Here is a 14,329-nt window from a genome sequence, read left to right on the forward strand (position 1 = left end):
AAAATAAAAATAAAAATAAAAATAAAAATAAAAATAAAAATAAAAATAAAAAAATAAAAAAAAAAAATAAAAATAAAAATAAAAAATAAAATAAAATTAATTGTTGCTTCTGAACACGCTGGGGAAGGAATCAAAATTTTTTAAAAATTAAAAAATATTTTAAAAAAATTAAAAAGAGAAAAATTATAATTTCTCGTGGCTTCTGCCCAGTCCAAAGCCACTCCCCGGGAAGTCGGGGCTCAGCCGCGCTCGGGCCGGCGGAGGAGCTGTCGGGTTCTCCTGCTGCGAGGCTGCCCCGGGGTTTTGTCCTTAATTGCCCCGGGAAGGGCGCGCTGGCAGCTGCGGTACCTGCCCGGCTCCGCCGAACGGCCCATTAACGGCGGTTTGTTAAACAGGGACTGATAAGTTGTTATCTTTCAGCATCCCCGGCTAATTAGACACCGCCAGCCGAAGTTAATTTGGTGGAAAACATTTCTCGACTTAATGACATTTACGGGCAATTAGGCGCGCTGCAGCGGGAGCACACGCGGGAATCCCGGCCTCCTTCCAGAGCCTCACAAGAGCGAGGCTCATCCCTGCCTCTCCCGGAGCCTCACAAGAGCGAGGCTCATCCCGGCCTCTCCCGGAGCCTCACAAGAGCGAGGCTCATCCCGGCCTCCTTCCAGAGCCTCACAGGAGCGAGGCTCATCCCGGCCTCTTCCCGAGCCTCACAAGAGCGAGGCTCATCCCGGCCTCTCCCAGAGCCTCACAGGAGCGAGGCTCATCCCGGCCTCTCCCAGAGCCTCACAGGAGCGAGGCTCATCCCGGCCTCTCCCAGAGCCTCACAGGAGCGAGGCTCATCCCGACCTCTTCCCAAGCCTCACAGGAGCGAGGCTCATCCTGGCCTCCTTCCAGAGCCTCACAGGAGCGAGGCTCATCCCGGCCTCCTTCCAGAGCCTCACAGGAGCGAGGCTCATCCTGGAGCCTCCCATGAGCGAGGCTCATCCCAGCCTCTCCCGGAGCCTCACAGGAGCCCCCCTCGCTGTGCGGGAGCTCCGGGCTCCCCTCGGGATCCCCCCGTGCAGGCACCGCGGCTCCGCGCGTTTCCCCGGGCACCGATGGGGTAACGAGGCACAGCCAGGGAAAAGCAGGGAAATAAAGGAGTTTAACCTGCCTGGCTCCTCCTGTGTCAGGGAGAGAGCTGTGCCTCGCTGGGCAGGAGCAGGAACCGGCGATCCCTGAGGAGAGGAATCCCAGAATCGCTTGGAAAAACCTGGGAGAGCATCGAGCCCTGGGCAAACCTCGCCCTGCCCGGCAGCAGCTCCCGGAGGGTCTGAGCAGGTCTGACAGGGGTGGGGAGGGGAGGAACGGCACCAAACCTGGGCCAGACCTGCTGGGGAAGGTTTGATGTGCTTTGAATCTTTCTAAGGACCAGGAAGGAGAAGGAGCGGGGTCCTTGGTGGTTACAGAAACACAGAACCACCGGGGCTGGAGGAGCCCTCAGCATCATCCAGTCCTGTTGGAATTCGGGGTGCTGAGAATTTTCCACTCTCTGTGCTGACAAGGAAGCGCTGCCTTTGATCTGAGGTCTTAAAACAGGCTTCCAAAAATGAGTAACAGTACTGGGATCATGGGGATGTGGTCTGGATGGTGTTGTGTGACCTCACAGGGTGAAAAACTTAGATTTGGGATTTTGGTGTATAGTAATATTTGAAGCCAAGATGGAGAACTTTGGGTGTGGATTAGTTGTCTTTTTGCACCTTCTTTCTTCCTTCTTCACAGATCTAAGTAGTTTTCTGTAATTAGGTAAAAGACATCTGGAATTACATTCAGGTAATCATTATTGGGCCAGAAACACAAATAATATAAATGTCAGTTCATCATTAGACAACAAGTGCACAAATAACCTTGAGCAGACACCATTTTAGGCTCCCTTTCTCGACTCATTAGAGAGAACTCACATCTCATGAGTTTGTAATAGATAAGGATAATAAATTTCAGAGTGAGACTGCAAAAACAGCCTCTCCTGAGTTTTGTTCTCCCTGGCCTTGGAGCAGGAAAGAACCAGGGAATCCCACACAGGCCCAGCCCAGCAGCACCCTCAGCACCCCCAAACCCGAGGGGCACCCAAGGGGCACCTGCAGACACCCCTGGGTGCTTCCAGTGGCAGTGACACTCCCCAGGCACGGCCAGGGCAGGATTTGGGAGGTGCTGCTGCCCAGCTGGCACCTCCTGGCACGGGCAGGGGCTGCTTTTGCCCTGTCCCTCAGCAGAAAACCCAGCTGGGACTGCTGCCTGCTGCTGGTCTTCCCAAAAATGCAGGGAGGGCCAGAGGCGCGTTAAAGCTGGGGTAGGTCAATGGCTCCAGGGGTCACACGGACCGAAAACCCTGGTGATGGCATCCCTGTGCCTGTCATCCCTGCGCCTGTCATCCCTGTGCTGCCATCCCTGGTGATGCCATCCCTGTGCCTGCCATCCCTGCACTGCCATCCCTGGTGCTGCCATCCCTGTCCTGCCATCCCTGGTGATGGCATTCCTGCACTGCCATTCCTGTCCCTGCCATCCCTGCACTGCCATCCCTGTGCTGCCATCCCTGCACTGCCATCCCTGTGTCTGTCCCGTCGGGAGTTTGGGACAACCCCCCCCCACCGAGGCAGCCGAGCGTGCCGGGGTGTCCCGGTGTGTCCCGGGCTGTCCCGGTGTGTCCCGGGCTGTCCCGGTGTGTCCCGGGCTGTCCCGGGGTGTCCCGGGCTGTCCCGGTGTGTCCCGGGGTGTCCCGGGCTGTGCCCCGGACCCAGCCCGGGCCCGGCTGCACAGAGGGAGCAGCCGAACCCCGCTGGAGCAGAAAGGATCCTCCGTGTGCAGGGAGCGGAGCGGGGACAGGGCCGGAGAATCCCTGGGGGAGCCGGGAAAGGGCTGAGCCCGGAGAAAAGGAGCGGAGGGAAGGGGAAAGGAGCGGAGGGAAGGGGAAAGGAGCGGAGGGAAGGGGAAAGGAGCGGAGGGAAGGGGAAAGGAGCGGAGGGAAGGGGAAAGGAGCGGAGGGAAGGGGAGAGGAGCGGAGGGAAAGGGAAAGGAGCGGAGGGAAGGGGAGAGGAGCGGAGGGAAAGGGAAAGGAGCGGAGGGAAGGGGAGAGGAGCGGAGGGAAGGGGAAAGGTTGGGAACGGGCCCGGCCCGGCAGTGGCGCTGCGGGACCCGCAGGGGGCGCTGCGGGGCGGCCGCGCCTCCGCTGCCCCCGGGACAGAGAAACAGAGGGACAGAGGGACAGAGGGACACAGGGACACAGGGACACAGGGACACAGGGACACAGGGACAGAGGGACACAGGGACACAGGGACAGAGGGACAGGGACAGAGGGACACAGGGGCACAGGGACAGAGGGACACAGGGACAGAGGGACAGGGGACACAGGGACACCCCCCGAACACAGAGAAGCCTTTCTCAGGGACACAGAGAAACCCTGCCCGGCATCCCGAGCACCCCTGCTCAGCATCCCGGCACAGCCCCGACACGCTGGGAGAGCTGGGGGGGCTCACCTGGAGAGGAGAAGCTCCAGGGAGAGCTCAGAGCCTCTGCCAGGGCCTGAAGGGGCTCCAGGAGAGCTGCAGAGGGACTGGGGACAAGGGCTGCAGGGACAGGAGCCAGGGAATGGCTCCCAGTGCCAGAGGGCAGGGCTGGATGGGCTCTTGGGAATCAGGAATTGTTCCCTGGCAGGGTGGGCAGGCCCTGGCACAGGGTGCCCAGAGCAGCTGTGGCTGCCCCTGCATCCCTGGCAGTGCCCAAGGCCAGGCTGGACACTGGGGCTGGAGCAGCCTGGGACAGTGGGAGGTGTCCCTGCCATGGCAGGGGTGGCACTGGGTGGGCTCTGAGGTCCCTCCAACCCAAACCTTGTGTGATTCCATGATTTGATGAATCAAAGAGAATGACACAAGGCTTCATAACTTGAGAACAATACACAGAACTTGTTGCTGAATTCTCTCTTTTCCATGCACTGCTCAGAAGGGATAAAAAGGGGATAAAGCCCTTTAAAGGCTTCCAGGGACACTGAACACCTCGAGTGGAAGGGACAAAACAGTTCTGCAGGAAAAGCATGGGAAAAAGGGATGGATGAAATGGCCAGGGATGGGTGAAATGTGCAGGAGTGGGTGAAGTGTCCAGTCCCAGCTGGATGTTCCCAAACAGACACCAAATCCTGGCTGTGCTGTGAGCCTGGGTGAGGATCCTGCTCTTTGTGACCTTCTGTTTTCCATCTGCAGAAGGTTCCCAAGGATTCCCAGAGCCACACTGAGGATCAATCCTGTTGGGTTTGGTGCCCACGAGCCCCTGGGATGGGGATTGGAGAACTCCACAGCTGTGGGATTTACTGTGGGCTTCCCCTGAGTTTGGCTCCTTGTTTTGCAGCCCTGGGTCACTGCTGAGGGCCCCGAATTCCAGGATGGAATGGGAGCTGCAGCCTCAGCTTTGTGTCAGGAGGGTGCTGCAGGAAAGCTCCAGAGGCTGGGAAAGCAAAGTGGACAAAGGGAAGGTAGGATTTCCTCCCAGGGGTGGTTCTGCTTTGTCCCTGGCAGTGAAAAAGTTAAAACTCATAGGGTTATTCATGAATTCCGCTTTTTAAAAACATGTCCCATTAAAATGCAGATTTAGGCTTCCATTTGCAAAGAACATCGTTATTTCCAATTCTGTATGGGAATCCTTTTTGTATTTGTATCTTTTGGGGAGAAAGTCCAGCTGCCTCTTGTGAGATTGCACATATCTCTTCAGATGTCAACAAATCATTGAAAAGTGTCAGAAAGGGGGAAATGAAAGATAATTATTCAAACCATGGAGAGCTGCTTTGAAAGTGAATAGGATCTGTCAGATAGGCTTTGAGAACAGCAGTTGGCTGCTTGCATGGGATATATTAAATGGACATATCCAGAGGCAAGGGATGCTGTTTTAGATTCAGATCAGTGGAAGCTGCAGGATTTTTCGTGTGGAAGTAGCTGAAACCACCAGGAAGTACTGAGGGAAAATGAGATTTTTTGGGTGAAAGGAGCTGAAACCAACCAGGAATTGTGGAGGGGAGATCAGCTGGGAAGGTGTTTTATAGAGCTGGGGTGAGATGTCACAGGGAAGAGAAGGTCTGAAAATAAAGCCAAGGGAAATGGAGAAGTGATATTTATTTGTCAGCTGTGGTTTGGGATAAAGGACAAGGAGGATTTGGCTAAACTGAGCATAATTGGGGTGGTGTAAAGGGGAATATTCCTCAAAGTCCCACCCCAGCCCCACCAGCATCCCCCAAACCCTGTCCCCAAGGGCCACCTCCAGACTCCTCCTGAGCACTCCCACAGACAGTGACTGCAAACCTCCCTGGGCAGCTCAGCCCAAGGCCTGACCACTCTGCCAGGGAAATTTCCTTTCCCAATCTCCAGGCTGAGCCTCCCCTGGTGCAATTTGAGGCCATTTCCTCTCCTCCTTTCCCTGGGACACAGCAGCAGAGCCCAACCCCACTCACTGCCCCTCCTGTCAGGACTCCAAGAACGTTTTGCAGCAGGAATTTGCCCATGGAAAGGGAGCTCAGGCCTTGGCAGGGGCTGCCCAGGGAGCTTTGGAGTGCCCATCCCTGCAGGTGTCCCAGCAAGGGCTGGAGGTGGCCCTGAGTGCTCTGGGCTGGGGACAAGGTGGGCCTGGGGCACAGCTGGCACTGCCTGCGCTGGGAGGGCTTTTCCAGCCCCAGGGATTTGGGGATTCTGTGGAATTAAAGACACTTAAAGGAGTGGCAAAGGTGAGTCAGGAATTCCTGGAGTGGGAATCTGCAAACATCTCACCAGTTTATTTCTTTCAAGGTGACCTTTCCCCCTCTCCTTTTCTTTAGTCTGCCTTCCCTGTGCTTTTCCCGGCTGATCCCTCTGGTGTTTGGGTGTTTGGGAAAGGCAGGAAAAGCTGCAGCAGCTTTCCATTATTTCTGCTCTCTGGCATGGGATGGGGCCAGGCTGGACACTGGGGCTGGAGCAGCCTGGGACAGTGGGAGGTGTCCCTGCCAGGGCAGGGGTGGCCCTGGGTGGGCTCTGAGGTCCTTCCCAACCCAAACCAGTCTGGAACTCCAGGATTCCAGGATTCTAAGGCTGTGTCAAGCTCTGCCTGCTCCAGATCCCTAAGGGAATATCCAAAGGAAGATTTTTCAGTGGCTTTGCTTCTCGCAAGCCTTGCCCAAAAGCCAGAAATGAGATCTCATTAAAAAGTTCTCTTTAGCTTTTTTAGTTCAATTAAATATTTCACATTGTGCCACAAGAGCAAACTGAAAATCCCTTCCTCCATTTTAATCCTGACCAGATATCCCCTCCAGAAGACCCCACAGATTAAAGGAGAGATTTGCAGCACCAGACACAAACTCACAAACTCTTAAATCCCTTTGGAAGGAAGGGGCTCCACCTGAGCAGGTTTGGCTGCATCCCTGTCCCTGCCCTCCCCAGGTGCCTGCAGGGCTCCACCAGCTCCCCACGGGTCCCTTCCCAGGTGGAAGCAGTGACAACCACGGATTCCTCCCCAGGAATTCCTCTCCCCCAGCTTCCCCCACCTCCCTGGGGAGCCTGGTGTGGAGCCAGGGCCTCTCCCCTCCCTGGCAGTGCCCAGGCTGGATGGGCACGGAGCAGCCTGGGCAGAGGCAGGAGTCACACCCAGGGGTGGGATGGGATTTAGGGCCCCTTCCCACCCAAAGCATTCCCAGATTCTCCCCTTGGAGCCCCAGATGTGCCGGGACACGCCTGGAGCCAGGGGTGCAGAATCCGGGAATGGCTGGAGCTGCAGTCCAGGAGGGATCAGCTCCATCAGCTCCACCCCAGTGCTCTTTATCTCCCAGGATCGGCAGATTCCACCCCCAGCCCTGTCTGCGGGCAGATGTGCTGAGGGATTCTGCACATCTGGGGGAGCGCCCGGGGCTCCCCTCAGCTCCTGCTGCAGCTCAGGGGGATTAAAATGATTAAAATGAGGCAGAAATGGGAAGGGAAGAGCTGAAATGAAAGAAGTTTGAAGAAACAAGCAAGCAAACAAATTTTTAAAAAGGTTGTCTTTGGGGAGCTCTGTCCTTCCTCCAGGGAGTTTTCCAAGGAGATAATCTTTGAGATGCTGGCACAAGGTATTTAAATCCCCATTTCAAGCCAGGAAAAGGAAGAAGAAAGTAAAGAGCAAAAGGAAAATGTGCCTTTTTTCTGTCAAAACACAATCTACCTCTTTCTTTGGGGGAGAAAAAAACCCAAACTTGCTCTATTTTATTGATAATTATTTCTCCAGCAAATGGTGTTTTACATTTAAATGGATTTTTCTCCTAAGAAACCAACACTTGGCCTTGGAAAGCCTTGTTCTTCCAGCATGATGGTGTTCATGTTTAGAGCTACAGAGTGCTTGAGTTTGGGATTATTTTTAGAGGGATCTATCCCTGGCTGCAGACACCAATGACCCTGTCCCAAGGAGCATCAGGGGGAGCTCCCTGCTGGCCCCGGTGTCACTGTCACCACCAGGACAGGGTCCTGCAGTGCTTTCCAGGGGTCCAAGGGAGTCTGTGGGGTTTTAACTCCAGGGGTGTGTGGTGCAGGCCTGGCCTGTGAGGAAAACACGAGGGCCAGGCCAAAACCTCAGCCCCATTCCATGACCTGAGCAGGGGAAGTTTAATCCTTTGGATGTGAGGTTTGTAATTCCACAGTGGATTAGGAGCCTCTGCCATTGAAAACTCCACGTTAGGGACAGATTTATTCACCTTTTTTAAACCTTTTGGGCCTGCAAAGTGTGTTTTCTTATGGAAAGATGGAGTTTGGGGTTCGGGTGTTTGGGCAATAAAAAGGCAAATGTGTCTGAGGGGAGAGAAACCGGGCAAAGAGAATTTCTGCCAAAGGGAAAAGAGAGTTTTGGGTTGGTCTGAATTCAGCCCCAAAGAGCCAAGACAGAGCTGGGCAGGGTGGTTTGCTCCTGATTTTGTTTTTATTTCACTGTCAGGACGGTTCTGATGCTCTGGTGGGAGGGAGGAGTGGGTGCTGCTCCAGGGAGGTGGGAAGGGAGGAAGGTGGAAGAAAGGAGCCTTTTTTTGCCCAACACAGGGTTTGCTCTCCATCCCGGGAATCCCAGATTTACCCAAGGTAATTATTGCAATGAAATAATTCACTGGCAAACCAAAATCCTTCTCCATTTTCATCCTCCCTGGTCACCTCCTGCTCCCAGTGCCTGTGACCCCAGGGATGTGGGGACACGTGGAGCCCTGGGAGCCCCTCCCAGCCCCGAGCCCCTGGCAGGGCATTCCCAGAGCTCCTCACATGGGCAGCATTGTCCCTGCAAGGACCTGCCCCTCCCAGGGACCCCCAAAGCCTTCCCAGGTACCCCACAGCCCTCCCAGGGACCTCACAACCCCTTCCAGGGATCCCACAGCCCCTCCCAGGGATCCCACAGCCCTGCCAGGGATCCCAAGCACCTCCCGGGATCCCACAGCCCCTCCCGGGATCTCACAGCCCTTCCCAGGGATCCCACAGCCCTCCCAGGGGTTCCACAGCCCTCCCAGAAGCCACTCCTGGGCATCCACCACCTCCTGCAGGGTTCACTGCGGGGCCTTTCCCAGCTCCTGGAGGTGCCCCTTGAATTCCCATGGATCCCCATGGATCCCCATGAATTCCCATGAAACCCCATGAAATCCCAGGAATTCCCATGAATCCCCATGAAATCCCAGGAAACTCCAGGAATCCCCATGAATCCTCATGAATCTCCATGAATCCCCCTGAATCTTCATGAATCCGCATGAATTCCCATGAAACCCCCTGAATCCTCATGAATCCCCCTGAATCCCCATGAATCCCACTGAATCCCCATGAGTCCCCATGAATCCCCACAAATTCCCATTAATCCCCATGAATCCCTCTGAATTCCCATGAATCCCCGTGAAACCACATGAATCCTCATGAATTCCCTTGAATCCCTGTGAATCCTCATTAATTCCCATGGATCTCCATGAATCCCCATGAATCCCCGTGAATCCCCAAGAATCCCCGTGAAACCCCAGGAATCCTCATGAATTCCCTTGAATCCCTGTGAATCCTCAGGAATTCCCATGGATCCCCATGAGTTCCCATGAATTCCCATGAACCCCCTGAACCCCCTGCACCCCCTGAGCCCCCCTGTCCCCCCCTGAATCCCCCTGTCCCCCCTGTCCCCCCTGACCCCTCCTGAACCCCCCTGTCCCCCCTGTCCCCGCTGTCCCCCTGGGTCCCCCCTGTCCCCCCTGTCCCCCCTGTCCCCCCCTGTCCCCGCTGTCCCCCCTGTCCCCTGGGTCCCCGCTGTCCCCCCTGTCCCCCTGTCCCCCTGTCCCCCCTGTCCCCCTGTCCCCCGGGTCCCCTCCAGGTGCCGCCGTGCCGCGGTTGGCGCTCCCGTGGCACGCTCGGTTTTTCCGACTGGCACGGAGCAGAAAGAGGCGCTTGTTCGGCGGCAGGGCCGGCTGCAGGTGCTGCCCCGGCACTGAAACGCTGTTGGAAGAAAAGGCTGCAGGTGCTGGACAACGCTTCCTGAGCCCGGAGCGAGCCCCGGAGCCTGCCAAGGCCAGACAGAACCGCTCTGTTGCCTTAAGAGTGCATAAAAAAAGATGTTTCAATGCTGTCGTCGGATCTGGGTGCTTTGCCACGGAGGACAAAAAGTCTCCTGTAAAATTGGATTTAAATAGTCCTATCTCACTTGTGCTCTGGGGGAGCAGATTCCATTGTGCCGGTGTCCCCTCCGCAGTGTGATATCATAGCTTCAGAGGAAGCCTTTATTCCGAGGTCACATCAGTTTGTGCTGGGGATGCAATCATTTTTTGTGCCACGGACAATGTTTTACTGTGGAGATATGGGCCAGATGGCTCAGCCACTTGCAGTCCAGAGTGAAACAGGCTCTTTATTGTGGCTGAATAAACAGAACCTATTGTCCCCCGCTCGTGAAACTCTTGTGGCCGCGGCCGGGCGAAGATGAAGTATGAAATTTTCACGGCTGAGGGAAGAATATGTAAAACAACAAGCAAAAGGGGCGCGGGCTTCCAAAACATTTCCTCACCGTCCCTTCTGTTTTCCCCCTCGGTGGGGATGAGGTATTTCCATGCCCTGCCGGTGTCTGGGGTTGTTCCACGCTGTGCTCTGCTCCTCCCGCCCCGCCTGCCCCAGCCCATCCCAGGTGTGTCCCTGCTCAGGTAGAGCCTTGCCAAGTCCCTGTCTCATCATTTATTTATTTATTGTGTTCCAGCCCCTCAGCTCCCCTCAGCCGGGGCTCCCCCTGGGCTGGCAGCACACGGAGCAACGGTGAGGGAGTGGGGAAAAGGAGATTTTCCTCCACACCGAAGAAATAAATTCCTTTTTGACTCCCATTCCTTTCCCCCGGGGCTGACACAGCAGCTCAGAGGGTTTGTTTTATTCCTAAAGAAAATGCAGGTTTTCCTTTTAAACTCCCCCCATCCAGAGTTTCCTCCACGGCAATGTCAGAAGTGTTCCTTTCCTGCCTCTAATTGCAACCCAAGCCAACCTTGACTGGCAAGGAGAAAGTCCCTGACAGGTTTGGGCCGAGTCCAGACCTTCTCAGAGCGCCTGTCAGGCACTGTTTGACAGCATGCAAATGTATGCAAATGAGGGGACACTGGCCGAGCACCTGCGGAAAGTGTCCATCCCCTCCCGGCTCGCTCTGCCTGCTCCTCACGCGGGTTTTTGGGATGCGGCTCCAGCCCCGCTCCGGAGCTTCTGCGGCCTCAGCACGGCGGGCGGAGCGCGTTCTTTGTCCCGCCGGAGCGCGGCCGTGGCTCCGGTCCAGCCCTTGGGCATCCTCCTCCTCCTCCTCCTCCTCCTCCTCCTCCTCCTCCTCCTCCTCCTCCTCCCCGCCGGCCCCGGCCCGCGCAGCCCGAGCCTTTTGGGGTTCCCGTGTCAGGAACGCCTTCTGTCCTTGGCCAGAAGGAGAGCAGCAGCTGGAGCGGGGCCGGCAGCGCCGGGGGAGGCGGAACGGGAGGCGCCTTCAGCGGGCAGGGCCGGGGACAGCGCGGCTGCCGCGGCCGGGGACAGCCCGGGGCCCTCGGAGCCCCCCGGAGCAGCCCAGGGCTCCTCAGAGCCCCCCGGAGCAGCCCAGGGGCCCTCGGAGCCCCCCGGAGCAGCCCAGGGCTTTCGGAGCCCCCCGGAGCAGCCCAGGGCTCTCGGAGCCCCCCGGAGCAGCCCAGGGCCCTCGGAGACCCCCGGAGCAGCCCAGGAGCCCCCCGGAGCCCCCCGGAGCAGCCCAGGGGCCCCGTGAGCCCCCCGCAGCAGCCCCAGAGGGTGCGTGGATTTCCCGCCCCGAGGCTGCACAGGAGAGCGAGGGGCACGTTTGGAGAGCTCCTGAAACAGAGGAGAACTTCGGACCTGAGCTGGGAGCTGGCATGGGGAGAGCAGAGGGGTTCTGAGAGTGTCAGACGCACATCCCACACCAGCTCCAGCCAAAATCGCTGTGAAGCCTCCCAAACCCCTGCGGCAGCTCCAGGCTCACACAGCTGAGCAGCCCGGGGAGCAGTGGGGCTGTGAATGGCCCCAGGGTGACAGGGACACACAGGACACGGCACACGGGGACACAGGGACACACAGCACACGGCACACGGGGACACAGGGACACACAGGACACGGCACACAGGGACACACAGGACACACAGGACACGGCACACAGGGGTCACAGGGACACACAGGACACAGCACACAGGGACACACAGGACACGGCACACAGGGACACACAGCACATGGCATGCAGGGACACAAGGACACACAGGACATGGCACACATGGATACACAGGACATGGCACACACGGACACACAGCCCATGGCACACAGGGGTCACAGGGACACACAGCACATGGCACACAGCACATGGCACACAGCACATGGCACACAGCACATGGCACACAGGACATGGCACACAGCTCCCTGAGGGCTGCAGCCCAGCCTGAGCACCCGGCAGTGCCCGCAGGGCTGGCAGGGCAGAGGTGCCTTCCCCTGAGCCACAGCCTCAGCTGGAATCAGAGAATCCCAGGATCAGGGAATATCCTGAGCTGTAGGGACCCACAGGGACCATCCAGTGCCACCCTGTCCTGCCCAGACCCCCAACAATCCCACCCTGGGCATCCCAAAGGCTCCTGGAGCTGTGGCAGCCTCGGGGCTGTGCCCATTCCCTGGGGAGCCTGGGCAGTGCCAGCACCTCTGGGGAAGAGCCTTTCCTGCTCTCCCGCTGTCCCGCTGAGGCAGGATCCTCACTCTGGTCCATCTCTCCCATAGGAGAGCCCAGGTCAAGCTGGGCTTGAAGCCCGACCCGAAAAGCAGGAGGTGAAACACTCAGAACATGGAGACACCACAGGCAGGGGAGGGCTGAGCCTCGAGGGTCAGAGCCTGAGCAGAAATGGGAAACATCCCTCAGGCCTGGGATAGCAGGGAAGGGCAGGCTGCTGCTGGCAGCCAGGTGGGTGCAGAGGGGCTGGGAGCTGCTCCTGGGGCTTCTCCTCCGGCTGGGGATGGGTAAGGACCAGGCTGCTGAGCAGGGCTGGGGCTGCCCAGAGAGCAGGGTGCCCCCAGAGCTCCCCTGGCACCAGTTTTGCCACCCACCCCCCTGGAGCAGCACGGCCAGAGGGACCCGCTCCAATTCCCCTGCTCCGTATGGAAATCAGCCCCCGCTTTCTCCGGAGAGGGAAAATCAGCGCTGCTCCGTCCGGGCTTTTTTTGTTTGGTTTTTTTTCTTCCCACTTTGGAGCCCAAGGTAGCTGCATTTAGAAGCTTTCTGTCCTTTCTTTGCCGCTGCGGCAGGGTTGTGGTCACTCAGGCAGCAGTAACTTTGAAAAAATGACCCGTCTACACCCAAACAATAACAGAATCCCCCTTTTTATGTTGGCAACGCCCAGCGCTTTCTCTGCCCTTCAGGACTCCCCACGTAGACGCAACTGTTTGCCCAGCCCTCTTCTGAACGACTTAATTAAGCAAAAGAAAAAGTGTCACTTTCTGCCGGGCTCACAAAAACAGAGCTGTGGGGGTAAGGAGGGGACGCGGCAGCAGCCCCGCATTCCTGGCAGGGCTCGCCCGTCCCCAGCCCGCCAAGCCTGTCCCCAGGTGCCAGGAGGGCTTGGTGGCACCCCCGTGCCCCTTCCTGCCCGAGCCGGGCAGGTTCCAGCGGCTTTGCAAACTTTGTGACAGGAGGAGCAGCCTTTCCCTCCAGGGGACCACAGAGCTCATCCTCCCAGCCAGGGCAGCCCCGGATTTCCCGGGATCCCTCCGGGAGCTGCTGGGAATATCTGGGATGTGCTCAGCATCTGTGGAGATTGCAAACCTCCCCAAAACCCCCGAGCTGCCACAAGGGAACGATTTCATCTCCTTCCCTTTGGGGCCGGCTCTGCTCCGGGCTCCCTTCCCAGGGCGGCTCCAGCTGCTCCCTGTCCAGGGAAAGGGATGAGCACTCACCACGAGTGCTTCAAGGGCCTGGGCTCTCAGCGCTGCTTTATTTACCGAGGGGAAAGTGTTGCTCTTCAGCAGGCAGGGGAGGCTGGAGCAGCCCTGTCTGCCTGAGTTATGTTCTCCCCTTCTGGCTTTATCTCCATTAAAGGAGCATAAATTCATCCTGGGCTCCGGCTCTGCAGGGGTCAGGGGCTGCTGGGGCTCTGCCCTGCCCCACATCCATGGCCTGGCCATTCACCCTGCACACACGGGGGGCTCTTTTCAGGTAGAGAAGGATTAAAAACAGTGGTTTGCCCTTATTCTCTCCCATCCCGCCCTCCTTTGGTTATCCCTGGCAGGCAGGAGCCCATGCAAGTCAGAAATCCTGAAATCCAAGCAGGTCATGACATTTGTAAATGGTGAAAATTTAAAAAGCCAGACAGGCCCCTAAAATGCTTGGCTGAATTTTCTTGGGCTCTTCAAGTCCTGATAAACCCTTTTATTCCAGAGTAAAGCAAGGTGGGCAGCAGAAGTCACACCCCCAAAGATTGAGATCTCTTGGGATGAAGGGGTGATGTTCCCTTGGGAATTCCAAGGTGGGAACAAGCACAGCACATTGTGCCAGGGGGGGCTGGGGGCACCCTCAGTCTTCCCAAACTGCTCCCCACGTGCATGGTGACACCACAAACACAGAGAAATGGGGAAGCAGGAATTTGCCCATGGAAAGGGAGCTCAGGCCTTGGCAGGGGCTGCCCAGGGAGCTTTGGAGTGCCCATCCCTGCAGGTGTCCCAGGAAGGGCTGGAGGTGGCCCTGAGTGCTCTGGGCTGGGGACAAGGTGGGCACAGCTGGCACTGCCTGGGCTGGGAGGGCTTTGCCAGCCCCAGGGATTTGGGGATCCTGGGACACAAACACCCCAAACATTCGGGAGAGGCCGATGCCGGGGTCACAG

Source organism: Prinia subflava, chromosome 3, assembly GCF_021018805.1.
Source record: "Prinia subflava isolate CZ2003 ecotype Zambia chromosome 3, Cam_Psub_1.2, whole genome shotgun sequence".
Lineage (NCBI taxonomy): Eukaryota > Metazoa > Chordata > Aves > Passeriformes > Cisticolidae > Prinia > Prinia subflava.